Genomic DNA, 17,910 nt, shown 5'->3' with positions numbered 1-17,910 from the left:
GGCGTAAGTTAATTTGGATTCATTGAATTTATGTGTGTGGGGAATTCGCTTGTGTAAAGATAGAGGGGGGGAGAATGAAGACTGGGGGGGTTAAAGGAGGAAGGATAAGGCAAATAGAGTAGGAGGCCTCAATTTGGTGTCAACAGGGCATGCCCATGCCCTGCCAGAAGGAAGAATGGGGGTGGTGTGGAGGGGAGGAAACAGTATGACCGTCTCCACCCCCCTGCCGGGGTGGGATAGAAAGGGCCGGACAAGGGAGCCGGCACAGGTCCCCAATATGGCGTGTGTGCAGCCTGGCTGCAGAGTGGTGGCTAGGCAGCAGGTTCAGGACAGCATCACATCACTGGCCCCACCAGGAGGTACATCCAGGGACAAGGTCTTTACCGACTTGTTCACAGATCGGTTGAATGCTGGCGTTGGTAATGGGATCAAGGTCTCATCCAGATTGGTTGTGGTCATGGTCCTTCTATTTCCATTTTGAGTGGTCATTGTTGGTATGTGGTCACTTTCACTGTTTGTTCTGTTATCTGGGAGTCGATGCAGTGTTGTCACTCCTGCATATGGTGATTGTCACATTCTAGGGTAGTTCGTTGGGTAAATTACATGCGCTGTCGGTCCAGTTGACAGGTTGTCCGTGTTTGATTGTGATGTTCGTGGGAGCAAAGTCCCGTCCGATATCGTGGTACTTTGATCTTTCTGGTGCAGTTGAAAAAAGTAATGGCACTCATGAGAGCAGAGTCCCGTCCAATGAGTTGTAGTTGTAGTCAGGTCCTGCATCAAGCCTGGGGAGGTTGGGTCATTGCCCTTAGCCGGGTAAACAGCTCATGTGCAAAGCACGAGAGGGCCTTGTAGTGCTCCTCCTCATGTAATATAAGGTGCTCCCGTTCCTTCGGATTAAAGCGTATCTTTGTGATGAAATGACATCTGATGTCCTCAAAGAGGGGACAATCGTGCATTAGGTGTGACCATGTTTGGTTTTCTCCGCAGTGGCATAATGGGGAATCTCTGATGCCGAAAGTTGACAGCTTGGCATTAAAAGAGCCATGCCCTGTTAGAAGAAAGGTGGTGTACAGCCCCGGTGAGAACCAGTTTGGCTGTTCGGGATACACTTGGGTAATGTCCGGGATGAACTTCCGGGTTATCTCACCTTTAGTTGAGTCCGCCCATCGGGACTGCCAGGTTTGTTGAAGATATTTAGTTAGTCGTTTCTTTTCTGCGTTGCTGTTGTTGGTCGGGTCTGTGGTGAAGCCAATGCAAGTTACACTGTTCCCTCTTGATAGTTGATATAGCATGCCACAGCGGACAATCTCCAGGTCCAAGGGTAGGAGCCCCACAAGGGCCTGAAGTGCATGTGAGCTGAACAGACTTAGGTAATGGACTCCCTACTGTTTTTAATATTAATAATGATATTGATCCTTCACACCATCAGTGGTGAGACACAAACAGTAGCTATAAATCGCCTCTGCCGTTCAGAGATTAATATCATGAGTGGGGTACAACAGACTTCCTGGGCCCCTTACTGTTTTTAATATTTATTAATGATATTGATATAGGTATTTCAAGCTTTGATGTGTCGATTTGCTCATGATACAGAGGTGGGTACAGTGGTTTATGACATTAATTAGAGTATTAATTAGAGTAATAGGCCTCCGTAGCCGAGTGGTCAGGGGCGGGAGTGCAGTAGCACACGCTCTTTGAGTAGACCGGGGTTCAAGCCCCTGACTGCTGAATACGGTCGATCTGCCAACCCGCACTGGACCAGCGTGGAGGATTATGATCCATTTCTCTCAGCATGAATTGTTGAGGAGGCTTCCATCCTGCAGTGGGTTGATAATAGCTGCACTTTACCTTTTTTTTTTTTACTTGAAGAATATCGAGCTGAACAGAATATCTAGGCAGATGGGTTGAAAACTGGTAATGAGGCTTATTATTGGTTAATGCAAAGTACTGCATTTGAGTAGCTGTAATCCTGGAACATTGTGAGGTGGTCGATAAGGAAAATGACTTAACGGTGATTGTACAGTGCAGACACTTCTACAGTAGAAGAGCTCGTAGAGTTCTTTCAGTGATATTCAGGACTGCATCTGAAGTATTTCATACGGGATTGAAAACCTCATTTTAGAAATGGCGTAGATCATTTGGAAAGGGTGCAGAGAATACCAACGAATTTAGTTGGAGGCACAATAGCATACTCTTATGAAGAAAGACAGAGGTTTTGTAACTTACAGCGTAGGCATCTGTGTGGTGACCTAATTGAAGCGTTTGTACACTGCTTGGCAAAATTAAGAGAACAAAATGTCTGTCATGAATATTTTATTGTGAATAGCGTCGCCGAATACGAATATTTGATATAATACCATCCTAGGAAGGAAATTCAGAGTATTTAATAGAAATTCATCTACTACCTTACAGAGCTGCACATTATGCAAATTATTCATGCCTATGAAAACATAGATTGCGCCCACATCACTTCATTCGTGTTTTTTGGCTTGCTCAGTGGGCTAGCCACATCTGCAGTACTCAGGATGGCAAGTCATCATCGTTTAGATGATTCTTTGAGATGGCAGCCCGTTGGACACTGGAAGCTGGGCAGTCGTAGGCGAAAGTTGCACGTTCGCTTAATGTGTCACGCAGTGTCGTCTCAGCAGTATGTAAGCAGTTTCAGGAGACAGGAACCATTCGAAGAAGAGCTGGCCAAAGTCGTCCGAGGGCTACGTCAACCACAACAGACCGCTATCTGGCTCTAACAGCAATACGGAACACTACAATGTCCTGACATCAACTGTCTCTTTGAGGTTCCTGCGGCCACAGGTGAAAATATTTCCAACGGAACTGTGTTAAGAATGCTCAATTCAAGTGGACTCTATGCAAGGAAGCCAGTGGTGTGGATCCCAGTAATCCCAAACTACCGCATAGCTCGTCTAAACTGGTGCCATGAACACGTGACTTGGAGCCCTGACAAAACGGATATAGTTCTGTTCTCTTATGAGTCTCGTTTCAGCTTACGAACAGATTCTAGTCTTATTTCATCTGGAGACAGCGGAAATTAGCATTATCAGTGGTATATGATGCAAGAAAGCAATGCTATACAGAATCACCAAAAAAAAAAAAAAAAAAAAAACCCCTTCCCGTTTCACCTATTCATTCGCTCCAAACGTTTGTCCAGTTCTGCCTTGAACTTATTTATTTAAGTTTTCGACCGCCACTACGACAGATGGAAATTTGTTCCAACTATCAACCACTCGCTGGCTAAAGGCAAATTTCCGTACATCTATTCTACAATTTTCTTCTATGAAAGACAGTATGAAAACTCATATTTGCATAATATTTGTGCCGAAATTCGCATTCAGCTTGAGAGCAATTTGCTATTGGATGAAATAATATCCATCAAGGAAGTGGAGGGCCCAAAGAACGGAGTGAGAGCAAGACAAAGAGTTGCACAGAGAGGGGAGACAAAGAGGAAACAGATAGGAAAGATGTTCCATAGGCGAGCAGGAATATTGAAGGCCACTAGTGAGCGAGGAGCCCTCGAACATATAGCAAAAAAGAAATACCATGAGAACAGCTTCCTGAGAAGACTCACGTTCCAAAAAGTGAGCAACCGATGGCATTGGTCCTACTCCAGGAGTCAAGTATGGGAAAGGCCACCTGCAAAGGTCAAGAGGAAGAGAATGAGCTGCCAAGGTGGCTCAAATGTACTTTTCCCCTAGATGGGGTTTTTGCCAGACATGGGTGTGGAATCCAAGTCTGAATAAGATCTCATGCCTAGAAGCTGCGTCAGCAGGCCATCTTGTGCAGGTAATTGAAATGTCAAGGTATGTGGTTCACTGCAATTGCCCAGTGGCAGCGGCAGCCAGGAGATATATTTTCCTGCTAAACAGGCCTGTAGCATAATTGAGTGGTATCGTCACCGTCCTCCCCACACCGGGTGGAAAAGGCCTGGGTTCGAATCCCGTCGATGACGCGAGGAACTTTAATGGGCTTTTTTCACTCCGTGGCTTAGTTAGTCGGTCTCAGGCATAGATAGCAAGGTTTTTCTCCCCAGTAACTGGGATTTTTCGTCCAGCAAAACAGGCATATCGACCATAGAACATACGCAATTTACAGACACAAATACGGGTTAATGTATTTAATTACGGGCAACCCTAAAATAATAATTTGATTTTTAATAATTTTTGGCCGTGTTGTGTCAATCTGAGTTGCTTCGGTTTTTCTTTGATTGATCCGTGTCCATTAATTAGCTATGTCAATTTTAGATTTGGTGTGCGCCAAGTCAGGGTGTTTTTGGAGAGGAAGGTGACATCTGGGAAGAATTTCCTAGTGCTGTTCCCTTTTGTTTCATTTGCTCATCTTGTTTGCCACATGAGATGGAACTCAGTCTGTAGGTCGCTTCCTTTTGGTTTTAAAATAAATCCCGATCCAGTCTGGTAGCAACAACCCAAGAGCTCAGTTTTTCTATTTAGTCTCGTGCCCACAGAAGAATATAGACAAATCTAGTTGGAGTCATACTTCGTTGAACCTGATGACAGGTTCAACGAACCAAAGAGGATCTGTGGGGATCGAGTGAGTCCCTGCTTAGCAACATCTGGTTTTTGTTGTTGAGTTTATGAGTTTGACCCAATCAGAGAAAACAGAAAGGGCTGTGTCCATGACTCTCTAGGGTGGCCCACGTTAGTCCTCCAACCAAGATGACCAGATCATCAGCATAAGAAACCATCGTAGTATGTTAAAAGCAGAGGGATAACCAGGCTGGAACCCATCCTCTGAATTTGTTCCTCGTGACACTGTGGATGGTTTGTTTCCTGTTTGTAAAGTAATCAGTTATACTAGCATCTATAAAGCTGCTGAGGACATCCTGCTTGTCTGACTCGTTTAATAACACTGGGCCACCAGACAGCGTCAAAGGCGCATTTGAAATCTATGAAGATTTCAACGACATATTTTGGGAGATCCTTTCGCTATTCTGCCGATGTCCAGAATTGCTTCTTTAGTTGATTCTCCAGATGTAAATCCGTACCAATTAGGAGTAGTTAGCCCTCTGTTCTGGTAACTGATTTATAATATTTTCAGGTTTCTCCAGAATTTTACCGAGATTGGATGGACTGCTATGTGGCGGTATGCGATAGGTGCAGGAACAGTTCTAGAGAACTTTGTAAGTAACCCTAGATTAGCGTGTTATCACCCACTCGGGAAGACTCCTTCATGGAGACATGAGTTGTACAGATCTTTCAGTATATTCGAAGCAATAGTCCACATTTGTTTGATGGCTTCCCATTCAGTCAAGTCCACCCAGGGGCTTGATCAGACTATTTTTGGGTGGCACTACCAATTTCTTCCTGAGAGTTGTTTTCATTTTCCAGGAGGTATCATTGCTTGTCTTCTTCTATGGAACTCAATGATAAGTTCGTCTAGTACCGAGTGTTCAATGGGGATGGATGACTTTAAGTTCCCGTCATGCCAGAGGACAGCTTTCAAACTTCTCTGTGAGCAGTCGATGAAGAGGCGCCTTTCAGATGTAATGTATATTTATGATAATTCCCTAAAAACCCCACTGATGTAATGACAGTAGTAGAGCAGACCTTTAATGGTAAAGAATGTTGCCAAAATTTTGTTTCTTCTTCGATATTAAGGCAATTTGTCATTCTTAACCATGTATTCTGCTTAAATCTCAAGGCAAGAAGTTTGGCTTTATCTTTGGAGTTGCTAGATCTCTAAATGAATTCGACTATCTTGTTAGGGGCACCCAAGTGCGAACGTATAAGCCCGTATGTGTTATGTCCATAAATTGCTTGTGTTCTGTGATCGATTTGCCTGTTTTTTTGGACGAGAGGAGCTTTTATGGGCTATTTCCCTTTGTAGATAATTAATCTGTCTTTTGCGAGGATTCGCTGGAAACACCTCTGAAACTCGACCTTTTTCATTGCAGCTGATTCGTTGGCCCTTTAGAATCAAAACCAAGGAAATAAAATCATGAGGCGTCACTATATTGTGTATAAATTGCAATTTTTGTGGTCGGTTTGCAGTTTTTCTTGATGAAACATCTGAGTTTCCAGGAAAAAGGCCCACGTGGGGTTGTTGATGTATAGTTGATAGAATCGCCGTTCTCCGCACATTGGCTGGAAGCGATCTCAGTTCGAGTCCCGTCGATGACGGGAGGAATTTTTAGGGGATTTTTCACAATGTGGCTGAGTTAGTCGGTCTCAAGCGAGGGATTTTTATGGACGATTCCCTTTGGCATGGTCATTTCTCCTGGAAACTCGAGTTTTCCGTCCAGCATACAGAAAATCGACCTCAGAACACACGCAATTCACAAACAATATAGACGGAGGAATGTCGCCTTAGTAGCCAATACTCCTAAAACACTATTACGACAGCAACGACCAGGATAAAGAAAATATCATGGGTCCCTCGCCCAATACCGATTAATCCAATTGTGTGAAAAAATTCAAAAAACTCCACGAGTCTCCACGGAATTCTTCCCTGGTCCTTTTCACATTGTGTAGAAGGACAATATATGTCCAGAGGAGCCTCTAGTATGCATTTCCGAGTTCCTAAAAATAAAATAGACGGGTGCCATAGCCTAATCTAATTCCGTTTGTGTGGGCCTCCCGCCACTTTGAATGGACCATTAGTGCCACTGCGTCCCAGTAATTATGTCTGAGTGTAGTGTTTCCTGTACAGATCCATCAACTCTAATAGGTTTATAGGGGCTTACATCTGGTGAGTATGGGCTTGGCATACCTAGGGTCCTGAGCTGGACATCATCGTTCTTCTCGTTCTTGGTGATTCCCTTCTACTTTTGATTCTCTCTCTCTCTCTCTCTCTCTCTCTCTCTCTCTCTCTCTCTCTCTCCTCTCTCTCTCAGGGCAATTCAAATTTTTTTTTTTTTTTTTTGGCTAGTGCAGCATAAGCCTTAAGCTTCCTTGCACCATATAGCTAATAATAATAATATATGATTTTTGATATATATATAGAAGTTGTTCTTATTGGGTTTTAGTAGCTTCGACGACTAAGACCATGTTGCTCCGTGTATATTTTCTGTAAATTGCGTGCGCTCTGAGGTCGATTTTCGGTTTTCTGGAAGAAAAAAGCCATGCTACCCTTACCTGAAACCGACAAACTGAGCCACGTTGTGAAAAATACCCATAAAAATTCCTGCTCTCATCAAGATTCAAACTCAGGTCTTTTCCACCCGGTGGGAGGAAGATGGCGATCCTACCAACTGTGCTACCCTCGAGGGCTATATAGAAGTCTTTATTGGTTAAACATACTAGTTGTATTTCTTGAAAAGATAAGCAAAATAATATTTTATGTTGATAATACGTTAGATTACAGCAGACACTGCTGCAATTTTTTAAAAATTTTGTGAGCCCTTTGTAATATATACTCTTTATCCTGAATGACCTACCTTGATACATTCGAGTTTTTTGGGAATGATTTCCATTTGCTTAGGCATAATACTAAGCAAAGACTTAAAAGACTTAAAATATAAAACATAAAATAAAACATTAAAATATAAAATATAAGACTTATAAGACTTAAAATATAAAACTTATATTACAAAATTTGTTGCAGTCACTTCATAGATGGTGCTATATCTGTTTTTAATGACAATAGTCGTCCAAGATAGTAGTCGCTGAACTTTTGTCGTCATCAAAAGCAGTGTCAATGTTGCAAAAAAATCATAAGATACCGTGGGATAAAATGGTGTTTTTGCTGTCTGATGGCAGAGATATTAGGTAGATTTCGTAGCTCGCGAAAATACAATTTTGTTCTTTTCTGCAAGAAAATCCTCGGTCCTAGAACCATTTTGACTTCGTAACATAACTGTCCATAAAAGACTCGGCATCAGCAGAGAATGTTACATGTAAAGATTTTGACAGTAAGAAAAAACTTACAGAGGCTTAACTACAATAACAGTACATTTCTTTTCTCATTTTAATTCAAATTTTGGCATTTACTGGTAGCTGCCGTGTTTTATCTTGGCGCTCACTATTTTATGTTGTATGGATGAAGTGGACACAAGGGATTCTTGAAGTGAAGTAAGGCTCTTGTTTGTTTCAGTCTTTTTCTTTGCATTGCTTTCCGATAAACTCGTAAAAGAACATTAGATGCTTATCGTTTTGAATATTTTTATATCTAATAATATAGGAATGATAAAGGGATATTTCTTCATAAAACTTCATTGAGTGGAGCTCTTCGTGGTTCATGAATCCAATATATAAATTAGCACAAACTTTGCAATTTATATTAAAGTTAAAACTGTTAGCTAACAGAATTTAAGATTGTTAATGGAGCGTAATAAAACTGAATTTCATTGTTTCATTGTATGGCCAGTTAAAATGGAAATGTTAGACTGCTGCACTGTTATTTGTAGGTGTATAAATCAGTAGTCCGTTTTGAAGAGATACCTTTAATATGCCCAATTTTGCTTACAAAAATGGACCTATGTTCTGTTAGTGTATTTGTTGATAAGTTAGCATTCCAATGTTTTAAAAGATAAATAAAGTGAATGGTTTGAATGCAACAATGTCTTTGTTATAGTGTATTTTTTATTTGTAATAGAACCTTCATCTGCTTCTTGATCTTATGTCCAGTCACTCAGTCAACCACAATGACAGTCATTTAAATCTCTCTCTGCTGAACACACAATTTCGGATTTTGTAACATTTCTGTAAATTGTATTTGTTTATTGATCACTTTCATCTTGTGGGATGGAAAAAAATCTAGTGGTTAAGGCTTGATAACTACTTGATCACTCGAGGCTTTGATAACTACTGCTGCCCCCTCCTACCTGCTGTTTTCCAATCTGGTTAGGTCAGCTCTGTTATTGGACTAATAATTTAACAACTTGTTGGTCCTTCTATTCACTTGTTTGGCTGCCTTAGCTTTTCTATATCTTATGTCTGTACAAATGTTTGTTTTCAGGCCAATGTGCATGGTATTAAACAGGCTGAAAAAGATCCCAGAATACTTATAGGGGAATCCTACTCCCATCACTTAAGGTCAGCTGACTTGGTTTTGATCCTCAATTGAAAAAGCCTTTACAAAATTCGCCCCAAGTTGTATTAAAGTTGCATTATAAAAGCTGAGAGAACAAGTGACAGAATATCTTACCCACTCAGCTGCCACAAAGGCTCTGGCTAACTGCAGTCCCTAAAGGAATTATGAAGGTATTATAAAATTACTCAGGTCAGAAACAGAATTAAATCTGGGCCTTTTCAAACAGGTAGTAAATGGTGAAGCAACAGAAGTTTTAGTGCATTTGTACCTAATCAAGTAATAACATGAAAGTAAATGAACAGAATTGCCTAGCTCTATAACCTTCTCCCCTCTCATATCTCACATTTTTGTACTTTTAAAGGAGTGTGGCATCAGATAACATGATTAATGTTTACAAAAAAGTAAATAAATAATAAAATGAAATGTAACTAAATAAAATATACAGACAAACTTATTTAATTCACGTATCCTTGATTTTTACATAGAAAATAATTTCGTTTAATTTCCAAATAGTAACCATTCACTACAAGACAGCCTAATTAGCTATCTGAGTTTAGTTCCTATCAGACTGGAAGATATCTTAAAGGACTTAAGTCATAAGTCAGGACTTTAACTAGCAAATTTTATGGTGAAGTGAGTAGGCTTTCCTCCCCATGAGTTATTCCATGTTTATCAGGCCACAATGTGCAAATTGACCAATGTACAGATGATACATGATGCTATATGAATTGATGCCACCATGACCAAAGTGATCATGCCAAAAAACCTCTATCCAACCTACTTACTGTTAGGGGCAATGAAGAGATGTCATCTATTAAGCAATGTCTATTTCAGTTAAATGTAGAATAAAAAAAAAATAAAAAAAAAAAGTTTGGTAAACTTGCAGTCTCAGGATTGAGAAACTCCTTCTACAGTGCATGATTAGTCTGTTTTACAATTCTGCATATTAATAAAAATTATTACTGATGCAGGGAAGTTGCCATTCATAGTGTAATTAACTTAAATAAGTTAACCATTTTATTTGGGTAACTCAACTTTATGTAACGAAAAGGTTAGGTTATGAAAACAAGACCAAGAATGCATAGTGATTTCAGCGTGAAGACTGACAACCATTGCATATCAGCAGAATTAGTCATTTTAACTTGATGTATGACATAGCATTGACTGCTACTGAGTTGGAGACGCTTAATCCTGTTAGTGAAAGTATCCCTAACATTTATCAGCATGTGTGAATAATCTCAAGGTTAGATTCTTTTATATCAAGAAATCTATACAGTGATATCCTTACTACAAGAGCACAGTATATATAAAAAAATAATAATAATAAAAAAAAACAAAAAAAACTCATAAATATATTAAATTTTGTGGGATAACAATGCATTCAAATGAAACTAACAAATTGAACTCAAGTTTCATTATAGACATTTAGAAAACACACCAGAACCCATTACATATATGATTACTTAACAGTGTCTTGTTTTTTCCTTCTACAAGAATAAAAAGGAGTATTTTATAAGCACACACACACACAAAAAATTGAAATTCCTCTGTGCTCATGGGAATTTGAAATATCAGCAAAAAATAATTTAGAATTGTTCACTTTTTTGAATGTCACCTTATTTTTAGTCTTTTTTGAACGCAACTATGAAAAATGCATTATTTTATATTAACATATTTCATATAAACATATTTTTAATAACAGGAGTGCCTACTGCATAAAACACAAGGTGTGCACATGAACACTTTGATTCCAGCTGATGCTTCAATGTCACAAAGCCAGAGAGTGTTACTGATTGGAGAAAAACATGCATCAGTAAAGCCATCTGCCATCAGTAACTCTACATGACAGATGCCACTCAACATGTGCATATAAGCTCTAACTTAATTTGTGAAATTTTCTAATTGTGAAATGAATAATATATTTCAGTGGCAAAATCAAAGAAAACTATTTTCAAAAATAGCTATTAGGGTTTCAGATGTGTGGATGGAGTGGATGAAGACAAATTGCCAAAATATTGTCTTTGGTCTCATGGACCCCTGTAACCTTGATACGGGGTTAATTGGGGGGGGGGGAGGGGATGCTTTGAATTGTACTAATCAAATAACTCTGAAATTGAGCAGCAGATTCTCATCCATAGAAACAAGTAAAAATTTATCAAAGTAAAGCATTTGTTATAACATCTGCAAAAAATTTCAGTACCATTCATTTGTAAATCTTATAATTTGATTATAATAAAATGATCTAAATATTCGGATTGACTGTGCAGTTAAATAATGTCAGAGATATTAGCATTAGTAGAGGCATTTGATGCAAGAAAGCAAGCTTATGCAGCATCAGCCAAAAAAAAAAAATAATAAATAAATAAATAAATAAAAAATAACCACTTCCACTTCACCCCTCTGTTCGTTCGAAATACCTGTCCAGCTGAGCCTTAAACGTATTTAGGCTATTAACTTCCACGACAAGGGATGGAAGTCTGTTCCACCAACCAACCACCCGCTGGCTAAAGGCAAATTTCCTCACGTCTATCCTACATCTGTCTTTCCTCAATTTGAATTTATGCCCTCTCAGGTGATTATTCTGAGCAAGAGGAAGAATCCCACCAGCATTGAGCATGCTCAAACCATTCAAGGCTTTATACACCTCTATCAGATCACCTCGCTGTGCTTAGTCTCCAGACACTGTAATTTGCAAAACTTAAGCTTTTCTTCGTAAGAGTACCCCTTTGTTCCATTCGCCAATCTTGTTGCCCTTCTCTGTACTCGTTCCAGCATCTCTACATCCTTTTTGAAATGAGGCCTCCAGACCTGTATACAGTACTCCAGGTGCGGCCTGACCATTGCCTTATACAAGGGAATAATCACCTCCTTATCCCTGCTAGAAAAATTCCTATATATCATCGACAATACACCATGAGCTACTCTTGCAGCCCGTCTGCACTGCTCAGAAAACTTCATATCTGCCAGCACAACCACCCCCCAGGTCCCTTTCATTCTCTACCACTGTCAGTGTAGTACCACAGAGTTGATACGTTGCTCTGTGGTTGCTGTTTCCCATATGTAGTACTTTACATTTGTCAATGTTAAACTTCATTTGCCACCTCTTAGCCCATCTGCTCAATACACCATGAGCAGATGGGCTACTACTGCTATGCTACTGCAACAGGATCTTTCCAGATCCTGTTACAGTAGCATAGTGTCAGTAGTGTCCTTGACAACCCTGCCAACCTTCATATCGTCTGCAAACTTGGACATTAAGCTTGATATACCATCATCAATATCATTTATAAATACAGAAGACAATAATGGACTCAATATTGTCTTCCATGTGCAACAGTATCAAAAGCCTTTCTAAGATCTAAGTATATAATATCAAAGTTATTCCCTGCATCCAGTTCTTTTGTGACTGCATCATAGTATCCAATCAAATTGGTCAGGCAAGACTTCCCCTTAACAAAACCATGTTGTGTCTGAGCTATAACTGAAGTCTTGTCTAGATGATCCTGCAGTGCTTCTTTAACCAGTGCCTCTATTAATTTTCCGGGAACAGAAGTTAAACTAACAGGTTTATAATTACTTGTGTCGCCCTTTGATCCTCCTTTGTGAATTGGGGTCACATTTGCACATCTCCAGTCCATGGAAGCTCTCATAATTATGGCTAAGGGTTTGCTTACTTCCTTTGCTGCCTCCTTTAATATAACTGGATAGATCCCATCCACCCCAGGTGCCTTTCTTGTATTTATCTTCAACAATTTCTCCTCCGCTTTACTCTCAGTTATTACAAGATTCTCTAGCTTACTGCCAATACACCTCTGGCATTCCCCTCGCTGAATAACTCCTCATGTGTGAATGTCGATGCAAAATATTCATTTAGTTTGTTAGCTACCTGAGCAGGATCATCAACAGTTGACCCTCGATATCAAGTGGACCAATCTGATTCATCCCCTTCCTTCTAGAGTTTACATAAGTAAAGAACTCTTTGCTGTTTTTCTTTGCATCCCTTGCCAAAGATTTCTCGTAATCTGCCTTCTCCTCCCTAACCTCCTTTGTAACTTGGTTACAGATCAACTTGTATCTATCATAGGCTTCTGTGTCACGTGTTAATTTGTATGTATCCCATGCATTTTTCTTCTCTGCCATATGTCTCATTAGTTCATCTGACATCCACTTAGGCCTAAACCTTGAACAATATTTCTTAGTTGGTATGTAAAGCCTAGTAGCTTCCAAGATAAGTTCTTTGAATGCTTCCCATTTTGAATTTGCTGTTGGTAACATCATCAGTTGGTCCCACTGTATAGAATTTAAATACTGTCTCAGTCCATTGTAGTCGCCTTTACGAAAGCAATAACCCTTCCCTTTACCCCTAATGGTAGTTACCTCTTTGAGTAAATCCCACTTCAGCACACTGTTGTGATCACTGCCACCTAGTGGTTCATTTACCTGCAGATTCTTAATGTATGAAGAATCACTACTGATTAGGGCTTGCAAACCGGTTTTATAAACCGGTAAAATCCGGTTTTCATATTGAGTTGTTAAAACCGAAACCGAGCTTCTAAAACCGGATTCAAATATTTTTTTAGTTAGCCCTCGAATATAGTTTTTTGTTACGCACATTTTCTTTTGTTTGTTCGTTTGTCTGGATCATTCAACTGCTTTGTTTTAAACATGTTTTTTATTTTATTTTATGTTTAGGTACGAATCTCATGTTTATTGATGGTTACCCACTAGAAACAGGTCGCTGAATATTGCATCAAATTTCAATCGTAGAAAGTTTTTTGTTTCTTTATTCCTATTAAATTTGCGATCAAATGTTCTACAAAAAGCAGCTTCACCAAATTTAGCTTTTATGTAATTTTGAAAATTACAATAGATTTAATTGGGGAAAAAAAATTGCAAGTAAATAAATAAAAAATTTCTTTCGGGAAAATTTTGAAACTTGCCTCGTTTAGACTCTTCATTCATTGCTTGCGGGAGTGACGCATAGTATTGTGCCTTTGTTATCTTCAATATTTTTATTTAAAATTGTCGGTGATATAAATTCCTACTAATTAATATTTATTACTCTTAATATGTCTAAGGTGAAATTAAATGTATGGAATTATTTTGCTCGAAAAGGCAAAGATGAAGCACAATGTTCGAAATGTCGGAAGATAATGAAGTCGTCTGGAGGATCTACATCATCTTTGATGTTGCATTTAAAGAAAATGCATCAGATTGACATTAAACAAGATAACAGTGAACCTCCCGTAAAAATGGTAAGAACATTAGAAAACTTTATCGTTAAAAAAATCTATGGAAGAAGAGATTTCAAAATTAGCTGCTTTAGATGGATTTTCTGTTAATTCAATTGCCAAGAGTGAGTTTATACAATCAAGCCTTCACCTTCAGAGAAATAAATACGATAAATTACCACCAGCCTCAGTGAATGGAATTAAAAATATGGTTCTGAATTATTATAAAACTAAAGAACTCATTCAGCATTTCAAAAATTCATTGGTGTTGGGTGCACGGTATTCATTGATGAATATACGTCAATACAAAATAAAATGTATATGAATATAAATGTCCATTCAAAAGACAATCATTGGTCGTTAGGTCCTATTGAGATTAATGGTTCACTTGATAGCAGAAGAACTGAGCAAATTGTGAATGGACACTTGAAGGGATTTGGTTTGAACTTGGATGAGGATATTGTTGCCTGCACCACCGATGAAGCAGCAATGATGATTAAGTTTGGCACGCAAATTACCTAATCATCAACAATGTATAGCCCATTGTATACATCTGTCAGTTATAGATGTGGTAGATGACTTTCATCAACCGGTGAAATACCACCACTTTGCCTATTGGAGGCTTGAAGTGGTGAAACCCATGTTTAGTCTCTAGAGCAAAGTTTCCGGCATCCCCCTCCCCCAGAGGCGGATTTAACGGCGGGCGTGCGTCCTGGGCCCCGACTTAAGAAGGGCCCAAGCAAAACCCCAACAAATTAGTTGAACTAATATGTTCAACTATTAGTTCAAAACTTTGTGATTATTATTATGCTATTATTAATTATATTATACATATATTATATTCAATTTTTTTGGAAATAAAACATTAATAGTACATAATATTTTTTATTTATTTAAAAAAATGGTTAACATGTATTTTTATTTTCCCTGTCTCTCTTTTTTTTAAGGGGCCCAATATTTTCTTCTGCACCCGGGGCCTCAACCGATCTTAATCCGCTACTGCCCTCCCCCCATACTTCTTCAACCCATGCACGGTACTAAGTACTATAGGTTTTGATACCTTTCGTGTTTGGGGTTTTCATAAAAAAAAAAAAAGATGTACTTTATGAAAAAGCAATCAATTATGGGGCCACAGTCTCTGAGTCTCCCAAAGACAATGAAGAAAATGAAAATAATGAAGAAAGTAGTGATGATGAAGAAGTTCAAGAAAGACAGCAAGGCATGCTTTATCAAACCGACGTTACCAATGAGCTCATTTATTTCTTCAATCCAATGGCCAATATTGCACAAACTATTAACAAAGTCAGAAAAATTTGCAAGCTTTTTCGAAAATCGCCTACCAAAAATGACATTACAAAATTTTGTTAAAGCAAACTTTAATGGGAAAGAATATAATTATATATATATTATATATTATATGATAAAGAATATATATATTATATATTATAAAAATATTAATATATATTATATATTATAAAGAATATATTATATGATTGAGAGATTTTTGAAATTGAAAAATTGCATTCCAAATGCTCTATATGCAGTACTGTCAACTGAAGCTGTGTCTGATGATGACTGGAAAACACTTGAATTGCTATGTGAAACTTTGCGACCAGTTGAAATGATTCTGAAGGCTATAACCTCAGAAGATACAGACTTACTTAAAGCAGAGTCTTCAATAGAATTTCTGCTTGCTAAGCTTGATACAGCAGAAAACCCATTTACTTTAAAGTTTCACCAAAGCCTTTTGCAGCATTACAATGCAAGATGAAATTGCCAAACTGTGGCTTTGCTGAGCTATCTACACAACCCCAAAAAGTTTAGGAAAGAAGATTCAGGTTCATTGAAAAAGCATGCTGAAGAGATTTATCAGAGATTATTTGCAAAACATTCTGAAGGAGTCTTAGCGTTGAATGAAGAAACTGAAAATAAACGAACTGTTCTTTTAGAAGAAAACAAAGACTCGTCTAGTTCCGATGTTGGAGATACACTCATGCGAGGGTATGATAGTGTAATAAAGAGATTAACTGAAGAGCCTTCAAAATATCCGAGTGAATTGGAAATCAGCAAAGAATTTAAAATTTTGGAGGCAACTAGCAGTATAAATGAAAAGCTGGAGAAAGTTTATAGAGCACTGCTTACCATTAAACCAACAAGTGTGCAGTCTGACAGTGTTTTCGATCACTGGTCTCTTTAACACAAAAATAAGGTCAAGTCTATCAGGAAAAATGCTTAATATACTGTGTTTTTTAAAGGATTATTTTCAGAAAAAATCTGAGCAATAAATAGTAAAGTAATTTCCCCAAACTTTTTTTTTCACATTATTTTTATTTATTTATCATTATTATTATAGGGCTTATTATTTTTTTTGTTCACTATACGAGAAGATAGTTTTTATTCAAAGGATTTGAATACAATTTGTAATTTTGTATAATCTCAAGCTGGTTACCTTTTTGGAGCATTTTAATTTTTTTATTTTTTTTACTATAAGAGGTGATAGATTTTGTTTAAAATATTTGATTACGATTTGTACAATCTACCCAAGATAAAATAAATACCTGTGTTATAAGCTTTTAATTATTTTCCCTAAGTCTGAGAAAATCGGTTTTAAAACCGGTTTTAAGAGTAAACTTTGGTTAAACTCGGTTTTGAAATTTCTCGGTTTTATGCAAGCCCTACTACTGATAATCAAATCAAGAGTATTACTCCCTCTAGTTGCCTCCCGAACATGCTGATGTAGAAAACAATCATCCAATAAATCCACAAAAGCTTTGCTAGTGTGTGAGTGACCAGCCTCCAAATTCCAGTCAATATCTGGGAAATTAAAATCCCCCATTATAAGACTCTCTGATTTACTGGCCCACTCTATTTCCCTGTACAATTTCTTATTATACTCATCAGAGTCATTAGGCCTATAGCACACTCCTACTCTCAATTTTGATCTCCCAAAATATTCCATATCTAATCATGAAACCTTAGGTTGAGTGCGTAATTTAGCATACTTGCATTATCAGTCTTAATGCTGTATCATGCACTTGAAGCAGTGCTAGAGGATTAGTTGCAGGGCTGAAATGGAAATAAAATTGCTCCTAGAAAACAGTAGTATTTTTTCTAGGATCTGTAAGTAAATATATTGGGGAGCTTAGCGAGCTCCCCCAGAGATTCTTGCTACCTTCCTGCTCAACCTTGATTAGAAGCTAGAATTTTGTAGTATATGTGGATTAGAAGTTGGAGCACACGTGGAACAAAATTTGCCACCTTTCTCTGCAATGCAGAAAAAAAGTGCAGAAAATAAGCATTTAACTTTAGTATTTGTAAGGCCAAATGATACAAGGAAACAAACTTCTGCATCAGCCAAAACATAATATGACCACTCCTGCCTCCATGAGAATGCATCCCACACCACCTCGAAGTGATGTCACCTTCCAGTGAAGCTTGAAGTGATGGCATGGGTAGTGCCCGTCAGTTTATTAGCACAAAGCTTGTGTAGTGGAGAAAGGGAAGGATCTAATGAAGTTTGAACAGGGAATAATTTGTGGCACTAGGAAGGCAGGGGCTAGCATCTCAGCAACTGCAGGCATTGTGTGGCTGTTTGAGGACTGTCACAGTAAAGGTGTAGTAGACATAGTCCAAAGAGAGAGAAACAACCTCCCAGTGTGCCGGGACAGGGCACTCC

General features: G+C 38.4%; 1 protein-coding gene across 1 annotated transcript in view; it reads left to right on the top strand.

Moving 5' to 3' along the window:
• Window positions 1–7,623: 7,623 nt before the first annotated feature.
• LOC150083357 (uncharacterized) overlaps window positions 7,624–17,910 on the top strand; it is a 35,036-nt gene continuing 24,749 nt past the window's right edge. Inside the window, exon 1 of the mRNA XM_090377212.1 lies at window positions 7,624–8,042. The gene's annotated coding sequence lies outside the window, so the exon portion shown is untranslated. The remainder of the gene's footprint in view (window positions 8,043–17,910) is intronic.

Source organism: Mastigoproctus giganteus, chromosome 7 (genome assembly GCF_048544385.1).
Source record: "Mastigoproctus giganteus isolate SK-2022 chromosome 7, ASM4854438v1, whole genome shotgun sequence".
Lineage (NCBI taxonomy): Eukaryota > Metazoa > Arthropoda > Arachnida > Uropygi > Thelyphonidae > Mastigoproctus > Mastigoproctus giganteus.
Note: the sequence above shows the minus strand (reverse complement) of the source record. Positions and strands in the feature narration are given on the sequence as shown.